The following is a 14,263-nucleotide window of genomic DNA, read 5'->3' as shown; positions in this document are numbered from 1 at the left end:
CAAACTCTATGTCGACCTCGAATATCATCACCGCATTAAGCAGCAATGGCAGTGGATGAATCAATCGGCACAACATATATTTGTCATTTTAAGTAATGGTTGCAAAATAAATGTGAGTGCAGCTGATGTTTAAAACGCTCCTTAACTCTTTTGTTACTGCGAGAAAATGGTCATTTTTTATAGGTCTCGGAGAAAACATTTTTGCCAGTACAAATAATACTCCAGCGCACATTCAGGGAAAACACGGGGAAAGCGGGAGATGGAAATTCAAGTCAATGAGCAAAGCGAGAACAAGGTGAAAGCAGGAGCCAACATTTTGACAAGTGGACTTGTCTTTTTTAACCCATTAGGGACCGGTTTCTTTTTTTATGAGATTTGTCGAAACAGATGTCATTTTTTATCATATATGCATCTAAAGAAGGCACACTAAAATTTTCATTGTGAATGTTCTTTTAGTTAAGAAATATGGCCCGTGACCATATGGTCACACTGGGCCCGTATACCCCAGTCACACGGGCATACCGAAGGTCTGTTGAAGTTAAGGAGCATAGAGCTTTTAAAGGAACATTAGTTCAAGGGATATGTATCAGTGCTACACGGTTGCCAGGTGGTCTCCACTGAAGCTTTTGACAGAAACCGCAACGTATTCTAAAACGCAAAAGTGACGAGAAAAAAAAAACACGAGGACACTTCGATGCGTAGCAGCCGATAACCAAATCGCACATGGCACCCATTTTGCTCACGAGGGTTGCAGTGTGTGCTTGTTGGTAACGCATCTTGGAGGGTTAACGGTATAGCACGATTAAAAGTACAAACTGGACTTCGATAACAAACACTGTTGGAAGTTAGCGCCGTGTGTGTCCCTGTGTGTCTTCTTTTGTTCCGTCTTTTATTCGCGCTACCGTAAACCCTACAAGACCCATTTTGCGTAGGTGTTGCCGATTGTGACAGGACCGTGCCGGTGCTGTTGTACCGGCGCATTCATCATTGAGACATGCGGGTGTCACGAAAGTCTTTAGTGCTTATAAACTTCTATAATATAGTTAAACTTGTTTTTAACAGGTAAAAATAAACTTTCGTATTTTTACAGAATTTTGTTTTCTTCTGTCGGACGCCCTCTAGGCTCAAAAGTATTCCTTTGAGATTTCATAGGACAAACGCGGACTCCCTTGACTCAAAGCTCCCTTCAACTAGGCCTCCTTTGATGTGCCCATGTGACAGTGCGCATCTTCCCTTGAAGTAAAGGACCTTTGATTCAAAGGACTTTGAAAGTGCCCGTATGACTGGGGTGTTAGGCTACAGCAAAAATCGCAGAGCGAAAAATTTTATTTCAGGCCTTGAAACATTGCGGAAAACATAATTAGTGAAATGTCGGGCACTTATTTATGGTGATATGGTATAAAGCATGGAATGCACATGCCGACGTCACATTTTGTGCACTGAGTGCGCACCATGCTGTTGCAGCTGTCTCCAGCGCACCGGCGCCTTTTGCCGTTAGGCACGTTTCCAACGAAATGGGCTGTTTGGTCATACCGTGGGCCACCAATCGCACTGTTGCCAAGCGTCGACGTTCTTCTACGGCCAGGTCCTTTTGGCTTGTTATTCCATCTTGTGAGGTAGCTTTGAGCGATTTGCCTTCGAAATTCCAGTTGAGTGATGTTCGCTCCTGTGCTGCGAATAAGCGCCCAACCATTGCATATGGCTATGTCGCAAAGCCAAGTGAATATTGGCCACCACCATTTCTTGCCATGAATTGCAATCCGGAAGGCCCCTACGTTTGCGTCGATCTGATCAGTGCCTCCCATAAAGCTGTTATACTGGGTAACGGCATTAGGGTGAGGCACTTTGATCCTCTTCTGTGCGCGGGAATACCTGTCTGCAGAGGACATGGGCTCTACGTCGTGCACAGTGCTTGCGATTGTTACAACAGAGTTGTCCATCCAGCGTACAATGATTATCCCCTCATCCGAAAGCGCGTGCTCTTCGTACCCACGGCTCTTGCGCTTGATACTATCAGGTCGAGCGATGGGGCATTCCTTCGGCACACGGTTTTGCCTCACTGTGCCCGTGGATTCGTAGTTCTTGTCTTTCAGATGCTTGAGAAGGTGCAAGCTGGTGAAGAGATTGTCGAAATAAAGGTAAAATGGCCGATGACGAACTTTGACTGGAAATTCGTCCACCATTTCTAGGAGAGGTGCTGCTGCTTTTCCGAAGTATTTTTCATACTGCGTGCTTGTGGCAGTGTCTTTCTGCTTCCCTTGATATACTTCAAAGTTTGCAAGGTAGCCATTTTTCCCATTCAGGTACCACACTTTGTACTTGAAGCGAATTGGCTTTCTCCGTATGAAATGCTTGTAGCCATGACGACCATAATACTCTATGATGCTTTCGTCGTAAATCAACTGACGCATAGGCTGGAAGTGCTGCAGGAACTTCGCCTTCAGAAGTTTCATCAGGGGGCGCAACTTTGCCAGCATGTTGCTCAAGGTAAGGCTCGTGTTGTCAGCACAGTGAAGAAACCTCATGATTTGCACGAAACGATTTCTTCGCATGGCATTGTGTACCATTTCGTTACGCATGTCGGTTCCACTGTCCCAGTAGCATTTCTTTCCTGGCAAGCAGTTGTAACTGGAGAGAGCCAGCAGGCCAAGAAAACACTTCATCTCCTCTTTTGTGACCTCAGGGTCCGGCATATTCAAAAACAAAGCATAGCTTCTTGTTTGTTCTACCAAAAGATCTATGACACTTTTGTCAAAAAAGAACTCAAACAATTCTACAGGCGAAAGGTCCCTATAAGCGGTCAAGTTTGGGTCTGGAAATATTGCGGAACTTTTCACAGGGTCACAAATCTTCCATTTGGAATTTGAAGCGTAGTTCGCGTCAGTGCTTGTGCTTCCTACACCTGAGGAGATATCTACTGGCTCAATGCCTTCTTGTTCAAACTCTGCTTCATCTCCATCAGAATCGCATCCACCAATACCACGACCATCGGCAAGAACAGTTTCAGCACCTGCTCTAAGCTGCCTGCTACTAAGATTGCCTATGAGACCACCAGAATCCTCATCTGCGGAATCTTCGTCTGAGTATATGGTAGCCTCCGGTGACTCAATGTAGATAGCCGACACATCTTCATCGTCCTCTTCGAGTATTCTGGTTATTTCTTCTAAAGGGTAAACCTGTGCAGACAATAAATTGGTGCATTATTGCCGCGGAATTACCCTACAGAGAGCGTAAAACGAAGTAACGCAATTGAGCAAAATGCAGAGCCTGAAAGCCCAGCGTGACCATATGGCAACACGTAAACTAACGCGCTTTTTCACAAACAACACATCAACTTATCTCTCTCAAATTGTCACCATAGGCCGCCTACTGCAAGTACTCTACAGAGACATGTACATTGTGCTATTTCAAAACGGAACTATATAAATAAATCCACTTACCCGCGGGAGCATTGCATGTCGGCGCGCTGAAATGCAGAACCACTGTTTCGCGCCTTTTTGGCGACTCCCAAATAAACATCGTGAACTTCTGCCACCTGGTGTCAGTAAGGGGTACCCTAAGCTAATGAAAGGTATGTTGCCGTGATTCTGGCACGGTTTTTCAGACCTGCATAAATTGAAATGCTTCGTGTATATATGCGTGACCATATATCATTTACCAGTGTGACGAAGCTGGTACATAATGGCTTAAGGTGACATCTTTCACACATTGCAGCATACCAAATTGTGCATAATGACATGCTCTGTTCAAAAAGATAATTTGAAAAGCAAAAAATATTATGAAACAAAAATTGGAAGAAGTGCCATTTTTTGGCCAGTTGATAGAAACAAAAAAAAATGTGATATCTACAAAAGCATTAATAAAAAAAAATCAGAATGTACATTTTGAAGACAAATGACCCAAGACCACATTCTAAAAAAATTAAATGCTCTGTACAACACAGGTCTTCAGATACGTAAAAAAACTACAGACCAGGAACTGCTTCATCGCTCCTGCCATTTAGTGAAGCAGTTCCTTGTTTTCGTGAGGCGTAGGTGCACTCTGCACTTATTGCACAAAACATTTGTTTTTTAATCCACTTTGTGTTTCGGTCCACTTTGTGTTTCTTGCAGCATATTCTGCAGTTCCGCCTTTCAGCATCTTCTGAGGATGGTGCTGAACTTCTTTTGGAACAGGATCTATTGGGGGAACATCTTCATCGTCAAGCTCAAGCATCTGTTGGGCGAGTTCTAACCGGAAGGAAAGTTGGTCGAAGTGGGGCGCTCCTGTGAAATTGCGGTGTCGAGAGGTATTGCTTGCGATGCTCTTGAAAAGTGATGAAACTGTTCACAACTGCACGTCAATGCAATGAAAGAAGAGTGTTTTCCCACCTTACGTATTTTATCAAAACGTTGTAGGATGCAATCAGCTGATTCGATTTATCCACATCAAGCATCCCAGAATTGTAGTTATCAAACAGCAGTGGCTTCGCAATTGGGATGGTAGTCCACATGCCACATCTCCCTTTTCTTGTGGCTGTAACATGCCTGTTGACAATGGCGCAGTAGACATCGTGTGGACAACTTTCTTGTCCTTCGACTGCAAAAACGGGATGTTGCTTCGTCGTAGCCACCGAACAGCACCTCCCTTTGCCTTTTCCCACGAGGCAACCTTCAATTCAGACGGCAAACACCGACGATCTTTACGCGTCGTGCCACAAGCGAGGTTTTTGTGCTCTAGCAGGTGAACAGAGAGAGACGCAGAAAGTTATTCATGTAGATAACATATCCTTGATCAAGGTACTTGTTGCACAGCTACGTCACCACATCAAATGCTGGTCCACTGGCACAAGCTGTTTCACGTTTGCCGGTGTACACATAAAATTGAACAGAATAGCCAGTCTGCAAATCAGCAAGTCCCCACAATTTATAACCCCACTTTACAATTTTGTCCCACATGTATTGCCGAATACCCGATGTCTTGGTTCCCAGTGCAAGACAATGAATATAGGAAACAACGCACAAGACACATTTATAATATTAACACACAATACACCAGTCCACATCAAATTCACGTAAATCCGGATAAATGGTCTAGTTACACTGAGTTACTGGGAATTTGGTCTGTACACTTTCCCGCTATTTGTCTTAATAAATCAAGTACTATGTGGCACTTACATATCTGCTTCGGCATTGTCCTTTTGTAATATACGCGCGACCGTGCACTTGTGGTGTTGTGGGACCGACGCAAGAGGAAACAAAAAGAGAGGCAAAACTGAGAAGAAAAAAGGAAGAGGAAAGCACGAGGCACCGGCGAAAAAGAGCGTGAGCTGCGGGGCTCGAAAGGCTGGGGGCACGGAGGTGGTGCCGGTTTGGGAAGCGGCCGCGTGTCTCGAGAGGGAGCCAGGAGGCAGCCCTGCTGTCCGAAGGAGCCAGACTGTCCCGCGGACGTTCACGGACAACGGACCAGACTGTTCCGGGGACGTTCACGGACGACGGTCAATAGTCGAGCGGTGTTGACGTCACGGAGACGACTGGCCGGTCAGGCGAGAGAACACGGCCTTGGCCCACGACCCGGGCTCCGTCGACCGGTGTTGACGCAGTTCCGCACCAGGACGTCTCCAGGAGAACATAGCTCCAACCCACTCATCGACCGGGCTGGTCGCCACAACCGAGCTTGACGTGGCAGTCAGCGTCGACAAGGGGCCTTTGCGATTCATCCTCCGCCGCGCCCTCGGCTACCACCCCGTCGTCTGAGCCAACGCAACTGCCCGGGTAGATTTGTGTGTCACAATCATCGTGACTTTACTATTGGCCGCGTCATTGTCGGGCGGAACATTATATTACTTAGGGACTGTAAACTTTTCAACGCATTTTTTTTCTTTATTCTGTCATATGTGCCATACAAGTGATAATGTCTTATAAGTGTACAAACGGCTCTGTCTATTACTCGCACCAAGGTTGCCCTTGAGTGCGCAACACTAAACCAGAACCTGTCATCACACCTTTCATGTGGCCCGGTGGACTGCTGTCATGTTGAGGGGTTGTCTCCGTAGCGTAGAACAAGCTTGTTGAGCCTTGCCATTGGCAAGGGCGAGGTTGTTCCCGTAGTGTAGGAAGGGGCCATTGTCATATGAGCAAGCCTTTGCCGGAGACCAGGGGGCACAGCCATTATGTGGAGGTTCAAGCCAGACTGATGCAGCGCCACTGTTGTCCCCCTCCTGCTCAGGTCTTTGATGTCGGTGCCGCCGGTTCACCGCCTTTCTGCCTAGTGCTCAATCGCACCTCTTTCTTCTTCCGTTCTAGCGGTGTTCACCCATGCCACTCTTCGCTTCATCCAGGCTACGTCAGCGTTCCCCTCTTCGTTATTCTCTATTTCTGTTTTTTCCGGATGTGCGCTCTTTCTTCTTTTTGAGGTAACGGCCATGTTGTCTACGCTGCTTCTTTTGTATTTTTTCACGGGGTGCTATATTCTTGTCTTGTCTTCTTCTACTTTAGCTCGTGACACAGATCTTCCTTTTGGCTTCACCATTCTTTCATTTACAAAGAGGTTCTGTGCAGGTTGAAAAAGTTCTGGTGATGTGTTATTCACATGTTGCAGAAGCCACAAAACAATTCGGTGTAGCATGCTGTACGAAGCTACAATAGTCGCCTCCGGATCAGTCACACTTTGGAAGCGCAGAAGTGCTGAAAGCCGTCTTCTTGGCACAATGTTCCGTGGAAGAAGCCCTGAAGAAAGCCTACTGGTGTTTCAGTATAGATGGATGTGCAGTATGGGCACAGTGCCTATATAAACTAGAAGTCCTAGTGAACATCATCAGTTCGTCGGGAGTCCCCTCATTCCAGTAGCCAAATCTATCAGCACAGCTTGGCAACTCCATAATATGCGTTCAAGCATATTTTTTTGTATTGTTGCAGTTAGTATTCATCACTTCCGCAGTGAAGAACAGCAGAAAGAAATCACGCGCCGATGTCAAATGTCTTGCCCTGCTCCGTAGTGCTGGGCCGAGATGTGTGCAGGGCGGCCTTCTTGATGTGAAGTTTTTTTGCAGCTGGTGACAGCACATCCTGACCAAGTGAAGTATGGACCTTGCAGATAACCAGAATAGCTCTAAGGTCACACACAAAGGTCAGCAGATAAGCAGGCACGACAGAGGAGACCGCTCAAGGCTGTAAACGAAACTCGCCACTGAACAGCTGCAGATGTCCCGAGCTGACTCGGGTATTTATTACTAGAGTCAGCAGAATGTCCACTTGTGTTGAGAATTTTTCACAGATAGGCACCTGATTGCCCTTGTATTTTGGAATAAACCTATCAGAGTTGAAGGATGCACACCTCTACACTTATATAAATCTGGGAAACCACAGCTGTAGTCCTTGCAAAAACACATGCAGCTTGGAATCTTTGGCTTTGATGTCGGATGCCTCCTCCCTGAACAGTTCATTGACGATTGAGTCAGTGTTGGCGGTCAATTTCAGTCTTACTTGATCTTGGATAAGAGATAGTGCGCTCAATCCTCTTGGAAGAATCAATGAGGTCGGCTTTTCTACAAGTCTGACGAAATCTTTCTCTTCATAAGATCTCATTCTTGGACGGCCTGCACACTGGGCGAATTTCCTGACCAACGGATCTTTGGTTCTTTCCCCGAAATAATTCCAAGAGCTCCATGACTCTGTGATCGGATATGGGAATTGTTTAATGTGAAGTCTGGATTAGTGACATCCCTGAGATACCTCCTGTGGAGGGTCTATATGTACAGCTCGCAGATAAAGCAACTTGATGTGTTCGTCAGGGAGTTTACCTGCCGAGTTCAACAAGTAACAGCCGATCTTGGAACAGGCAAGATGGAGCGGGCAAAGAGACTAAACAAACAAAACATAATTGCTGCAGACACCATGGACACGCTAGACTCGGCCACAGTCAATGCATTCCTAGCCACAGAGCTCATCATGTTCCCGAATGATAGTAGCTGATCATAGTGATATAAGTTGTTCATTACCAGCCCTTGTTTTCTAGGGGGTAGATCTGCTCTCGCAGGACTGGCACTTTTCTATAATTGACGTAGTTGGACAATTGTATAGTCTCTTCCCTACTGATCTTCAGTCAGTGTTTATTTGTTCCTGCCAGGAAAGTGTTCATGGATTTCCAAGGTTTTATAGACTTGGTCAAGTGCGACCGTTAGCTCTTTATCAGTTAATTTGGCAGACAAAGCATTGGCGGTGTTGATCACTTGGTTATCACCTTGGGCCAACACTGACTTTTGCGTTCCAATCTTTGGCTTTTCTGAGGATGCGCCTGGAGACTGTCGAAGGTGAGGGAGGAAGCGGCAGGGAAGCAGATTTGGGCACGGCAACTCCGCCGCTTCGGTGGCAGTGGCTTCGATAGCTCCCCTTGCCCTCCCTCTCGACTCCCTTGTAGCTGCCTTGCCTTCGACTGGCTCCGTGCATGCCCGCCGTGCCGGCGCCGCCACTCCTGCCGGCCCGGTGCCAGCTTAGCCCCGCTCCCTGAAGTTTCATTTCGTGTCGTTATCGGGAAGTGAACATTGGCCAGCGTGGGCAGTTTCATTGGCCCGACTGGGCCTCCGCCGCAGCTTCCCTCTGCGCCGCTGCAACAGCGTTCAAGGTCAACACGTGACGAGAAAATAGAGGAAGCAGAAAGGAAAAGCGTTCACTGCATTTTTCTCCACGTGGCTGAGACGGCATGGCATGTTCTGGCGCGACGCATACACGGCGACATTACCATTGGAGAGAGGGTGAAATTTCCACCGCATTTTTTTTATTATTTTTCCTCGCGCGTCACGTTCAGGGGTTTCTCCTAAAGCTTTTGCTCTATGGCGGGGTCGGAGCAACGCTGGTCGGAGGCACCACCACATGATTTGGCGCGCTGCTGAGAGCATTCTCGGAGCGCGGTGTGTTCAAATTCAAATTACCAGGTGTTTTCGCCCATTGGAATACACATTACTTTGATGGGACCACAGCATCAGTTCGAATAAACTGGACGTTCGAATTAACGAGATTCGACTGTATAATGATACCCAGGGCTTGGATAGTGTCTAGGCTCAGAAGAGGAGGGCCCTGGTCCATGACGTAGAATGTAACTGCTGCAGACGTATTGCAGTATTTCACTACCACGGAGAATTGTCCTGAATGCATTATTTCTTCTTGCGAGTAGTTCTTAAGTCGAAGACTCGAAGCCAATAATAGAAAACCTTGGAAGTGCTCTTGGCACATAGGTACCATTCATCAGAGATAGGGTTGTGCAAATAGTGGATTTCAAGTTCGAAGCGAGTAGTGATTTTGGCCGCATAATTTCAAATCGAATATCGAATAGTTGCCAGTTCCAGAATCTTGGCTGCAATGGCATGCAAGATAATTATTCGTTGCGTGCAATTATTAAGTGGACTAATTTGCGAGAATGAGACCACAATTAATTCTAGTGTGATTGAAATGATGGGAAAAGAAATAAACTGTAACTGCGTCTGTTCAGTATGTAATACACACACCACAATTCTTACATGTCCCAGTGTCCCGTGGGAGCCAAGTTCAATCATTTGTCGTGAAGAAAAAGAAGTTCGACATGTGCCGGAAGCAGGTGCTCCCTCCTGGTCATTACAATATTGCCTGCGATTGAGAACACCTTTTCACTGGCCACCTGGGTAGCTGGAATGGACAGGTACGTCTGCGCCACTGTAGCCACAGCAGGGTAGAGCTGGAAGCCTAGGGTCGACCACCGCAAGAGGGAATCCTCTGAAGGGCCAAGCAGTGGGGTTTGCAGAAACTCATTCACTTGCTTCTGACATGGGTACAGGCCAGCCGACTGCAGTGTTTCTTCCGAAGTCATTTTGTCTTTAGAGAATGCATTCACCACAGGGTATGCTTCTTCTGTGGTGCTTGCAGCTTTTACATACTCTCTGGCTTCTGCTGTTCCAGTTGAGTGCAGTTTCTCAACTTCCGAAAGAAGCGGGCTACTTGCAGGCTTGGTGTAGAGTGAAAGACTGCCTTGTATACTGGTGCATCTAGATGTAGCTCGTTGCTCGGTTTCTTTTGCCCATTGTTAAACAAAGTTGAAATGACTCCAATTAATATGTTTGAAACCTCCCACCATAATACATATTTATACGGTCTTGCCGAACGTGTGAGTCTATTTTTGATTTGAAGAATTGTGCCTTATTAGACAGTCAACAAACGCGCGACCGTGAGTTTGCCAGCACATTGAAAAGCACGAATATTACCACTGCTCTCGAAGCGAATATTGAATGGCGTAATTTTCGAAAGTACTTTTCGAAAATTTGAATATTCGCACAGCACTAATCAGAGAGACGGTAGCGCCCGTATCGACAAGCAACTTGAGCGAAGTATTTGCAATCAGGACTTTGACGTAAATTATTGCCGGATGAGAATTGGGTGTTTGTATTGGTAGCGCGGAAGAGTCTGTAGACTCTGTTTCAGCGAAAGAGCAGATGAGCTGAGCTCCTGCAGGAGACGCTCAGTGTGTTCGGTTCCATGAATGGCAAACTGAAGCGTAATGTCCCAGTTTCTTGCAAGCACGGCATGTGACATTCCTGGCGTGTGGACAGCCTGGATCGGATGCTATGGAGTGAGTTGATCCACATCTGTAACAATCGACTGTAGCGTCCTAACTGGCTTTGTGAAATTCTTGCTGGGCGCTATGTTGGCCGACTTCCCCAGTTCGCGGCTTCCCTGATGTTGTCGGGGGCCATCTTGAACCTGTCCAGTCGAGGAAGAAGCTTGGCGAGGACGGCCATCATGAGCACCCGGGAAAGGAAGGCGATGGTTAGCGACGCCACCTTGCCGCTGCAAAGAGGCGCACTGCACTAAAGACTCATTAAAAACCTAAATTCTTTGTGAACTTGATCGACATTTGGTCCAAATTCTTTGGCTTTCTGTAGTGTTAACGTAGGGCTCTCGTACAGAAGCCTTTCTGGGATTCTTATAGATGCGACGCCTTGCAGAATTTGGTCTTTCAGCGACTCATCATGCCAAGCGCCGAACACGCAAGCAGGTGGAAACCTATGTAGTATGGGGTGACAAAAACCTGGAAACTCTCTCCTGGCTGCCGTTTGCGATCCTTGAAGACCATGCGCTGTACCGTATAATGCGGAATATATGTCGAGACAGACTATCGGTCGACCTCCTTACCTTGAAGCAAAGAAGTCAACATAAAAATTATTATGCACAAAACTTCGTTTTATTCATGGTACCGTCACTGCTCATTAGTTCGAGCTGTCTGCACTCTCGTCCGAAAACGAGTGCTTCTCACTGGCTGCATCCCACAACATGTCGTTGCCAAGGAGTTGCTGATGCAACATTTCTTCAATGCCCTCACCATGATATTGTCGGGCAGTGAGCGCCAAGCCTGCGACACCCATGTGGCCACAGTGGCAAGGGGCGGCCTACGCAGCCGGCTGGTTGGGGTCTTTGGGTTGTCATCGGCCATCCACGGATTGTACAGTTCGCAAACCCGGTCTTTAAAGTGCTTGTTGAGCACGACGTCGAGTGGATGAAGGGTTTTAGGTCATGCCACCCGGAATGACGGCGAGCTCCGTCCTCCTGTCGCAGAGCACCTGCTTCACACCTGTGGGTGAAGCCTGCGAAACACATCCAAGGCGATCATGCTTGGGCACCGCAGGAGTGCGCCAGGCCGCTCATTCCAGACCGTTTGGATCCAGTTGATCATGAGGACCTCGTCCATAAAGCCTTTTTCGTTCACGCGAACAGCAACGTCCCGTGGAAATGCCTCTTTTGGCAGAGTCTTCCTCTTGAAAATTATAAAGGGGGCAGCTTACTGCTGTCTGTAGTGCAGGCGAGCATCACTGTGAAGTGCGAATGCTCGTTCCCCGTCGAAAGAAGTTTTACTTCCTTCGCGCGATGTTCGCACACTGTGGTGGACGACAGCATGACGAACCACACTGGCGTTTCATCGGCGTTGCCTATCGGTCCAAGCATGTAGCCATGCTGCCGGATACGGATGACATAGTGCTGGAATTTGACCAGCTTGTTCCCGTATGCCTCTGGTAGCTTCTGGCAGAGTGATGTGCGCCGGCGAAGTGCGGAACCTTTGCGTTGCATGAAACGGCGATCCCAGTAAATGCAACCCTTAAACTGCTGTTAGTCCCGATTCACGGGCAAGCTCGATAGCTTTGATGCGGATGAGTTCCGATGTCACTGCCAAAGATCTTGCGCGAAGCTCGCGTGCAAAGTCTGCCACCTTATCTTCGAGCTCAGGGTGCACCGCACAGCGCCCGCGAAAGGACGTCTTCTGCACGTTGCACGCAGACAACTTGCCTTTCTATGTCCGCCAGTATCGGACGCATTTTTTTCGGAGATGCCAAAGTGCCACTGGGTGGACATGTTCCCATAACTTCAGTGTATTTAGTCACCTTCATCTTAAACACCGTGGCGAACTGACGTCGAGTACCAGTACTCATTTTGCAGGTGGTTGCGAAGTCAACAACGCCAGGAATGATAGCTGCACAAAAAAAGGGAAGACGGTGTCGGTCAAACAGCACGGCCTCCTCTATAAAATTCTGACCTGTTCACCGACGCCACCCCTACGACGGTGCGGAGACCTAACGACTGTTGCGTAGAGAGTGAAGGTGCCACCTGAACTAACCCCCACAGCAGACAATGCGATGTAGCGCACATTGAGCGCACGACGAGCCTGGAGCACCGCTGTGCACGTTATTCTATTTGTTTTTAATGTTTCTAACATGTAGATTGCCAGATTCATGGAGTTTTAACGTCTTAAAGCAGCACTCTAGCCATGAGAAGCACCGTAGTGGAGGGCTCCGAAATAATGTTGACTAGCTGACCCAGTTTCACGAGCGATTTTGCAGCGGGAATGCGTAGCTAAAAACAAACAGAAAAAAATAATATACAGTGCATGGCCTGGAGAATGCAACCCTTATATTCTTTTTCGTGCTTCATTTTGTGCAGTGCCGCCTCATTGTCTGCTGCAAAAATAATTCGTCGATGGGCTTGTTGGTACATTGATCTAGAAACCAGAGTATCTGCCATGCAAATAAACAGAACATATACAAACGACGTAGACGGTCACCCATCTAAGTCGTTTACCTTTATGACCTGGTAATTTCTGCTACATAAACTCAAGTTTCAAGATTACCTTTATCATCCTGTCCACAAGGGAAGAGCGGAAAGAACGGTTGTGTTCTATGCGTCGATGTCTAGTGATAGCGGCCTTCTCAGGACGAAAGTGTGCCACGCAACCGTCGGCGTACCACTACATTGCTGCAGCAACTATTCGCGCCTACAATATTTTCAAAATGATCCCTAATAGCGCTAGTTCTCGCATTTACGGCCACCGCTCGAGCTTCGCTGGCATTTCGGTTTATATCGCATCGGCAGTGCTCCTGCGCTCTCATCACTGCTGCTGCATCGTCTTAAGAATGCTTCAGAAAAAATCGTTGGGAGAGAAACCGAGCTCAATTGAGCAGCTCTTGTGAGCACTACTGATCCGTGGGAATGTTGGGTAGACAACAGCCAAGCTTGATTTAGTACGACTAATTTTGATGCTCTACCTATGAAAATCTTGTGCGGAGATACTTTTTCCTTTCATTGGATTTTTATTTTTAAAAGGACATGTATTCTGGCTGTCTGTCCGCCACATTGCACCATCATCCTATTGTTTCTTTTTTGTTCCACTACTTTTTAGATGTCACACCCTGTTGTTCACAAAACTCGATTAACCTGCGAGATATAGTCCACTACTAATGCACTATTCTGATCAAACGCTGTATTTTCTATTCTTGGTTGACATCGTGCACATGATGCATGCTGCAATGTACTGACACCTCAAAAGCCTCTATAGCATGAAATTCAAGATCGAAATTTTATTGCAGCCAGTGCATTCACCCTCAAAGTGAAATGCTCGGTGGACAAGACACCTTATGACTGCTACATATTTTCATAGTTTCCATGCTCAGTGCCGAAGACGCATGAAAATGTGAATTTCCTTTTAAAGTTCCATGCTCGAAAGGTTTTGTAGGCAGCTGTATGTAACACTTGCACTGCAAGAAATAGAAATGAGAAGCATGCTTACAGTCCAAACAAAGTTTTATTCCCCGAACGTATGGTACATTGCTGCACCAGTACTTGTAGTGAAGATTCCTGTTCACATTTGCAAGCATTGCTTTTGAAGCATCACAAATGTAGAGGAAAATGAGTAATCGGCAACTAAAATGTTCACACCAGCAGAACACATTTTATTAGTGTGCGCAGCCCACAAACACTAACACTGCAGTCTA

This window comes from Dermacentor silvarum, chromosome 3 (genome assembly GCF_013339745.2).
Source record: "Dermacentor silvarum isolate Dsil-2018 chromosome 3, BIME_Dsil_1.4, whole genome shotgun sequence".
NCBI lineage: Eukaryota > Metazoa > Arthropoda > Arachnida > Ixodida > Ixodidae > Dermacentor > Dermacentor silvarum.
The sequence above is the reverse complement of the archived record's forward strand: the minus strand, read 5'-3'. Positions refer to the sequence as shown.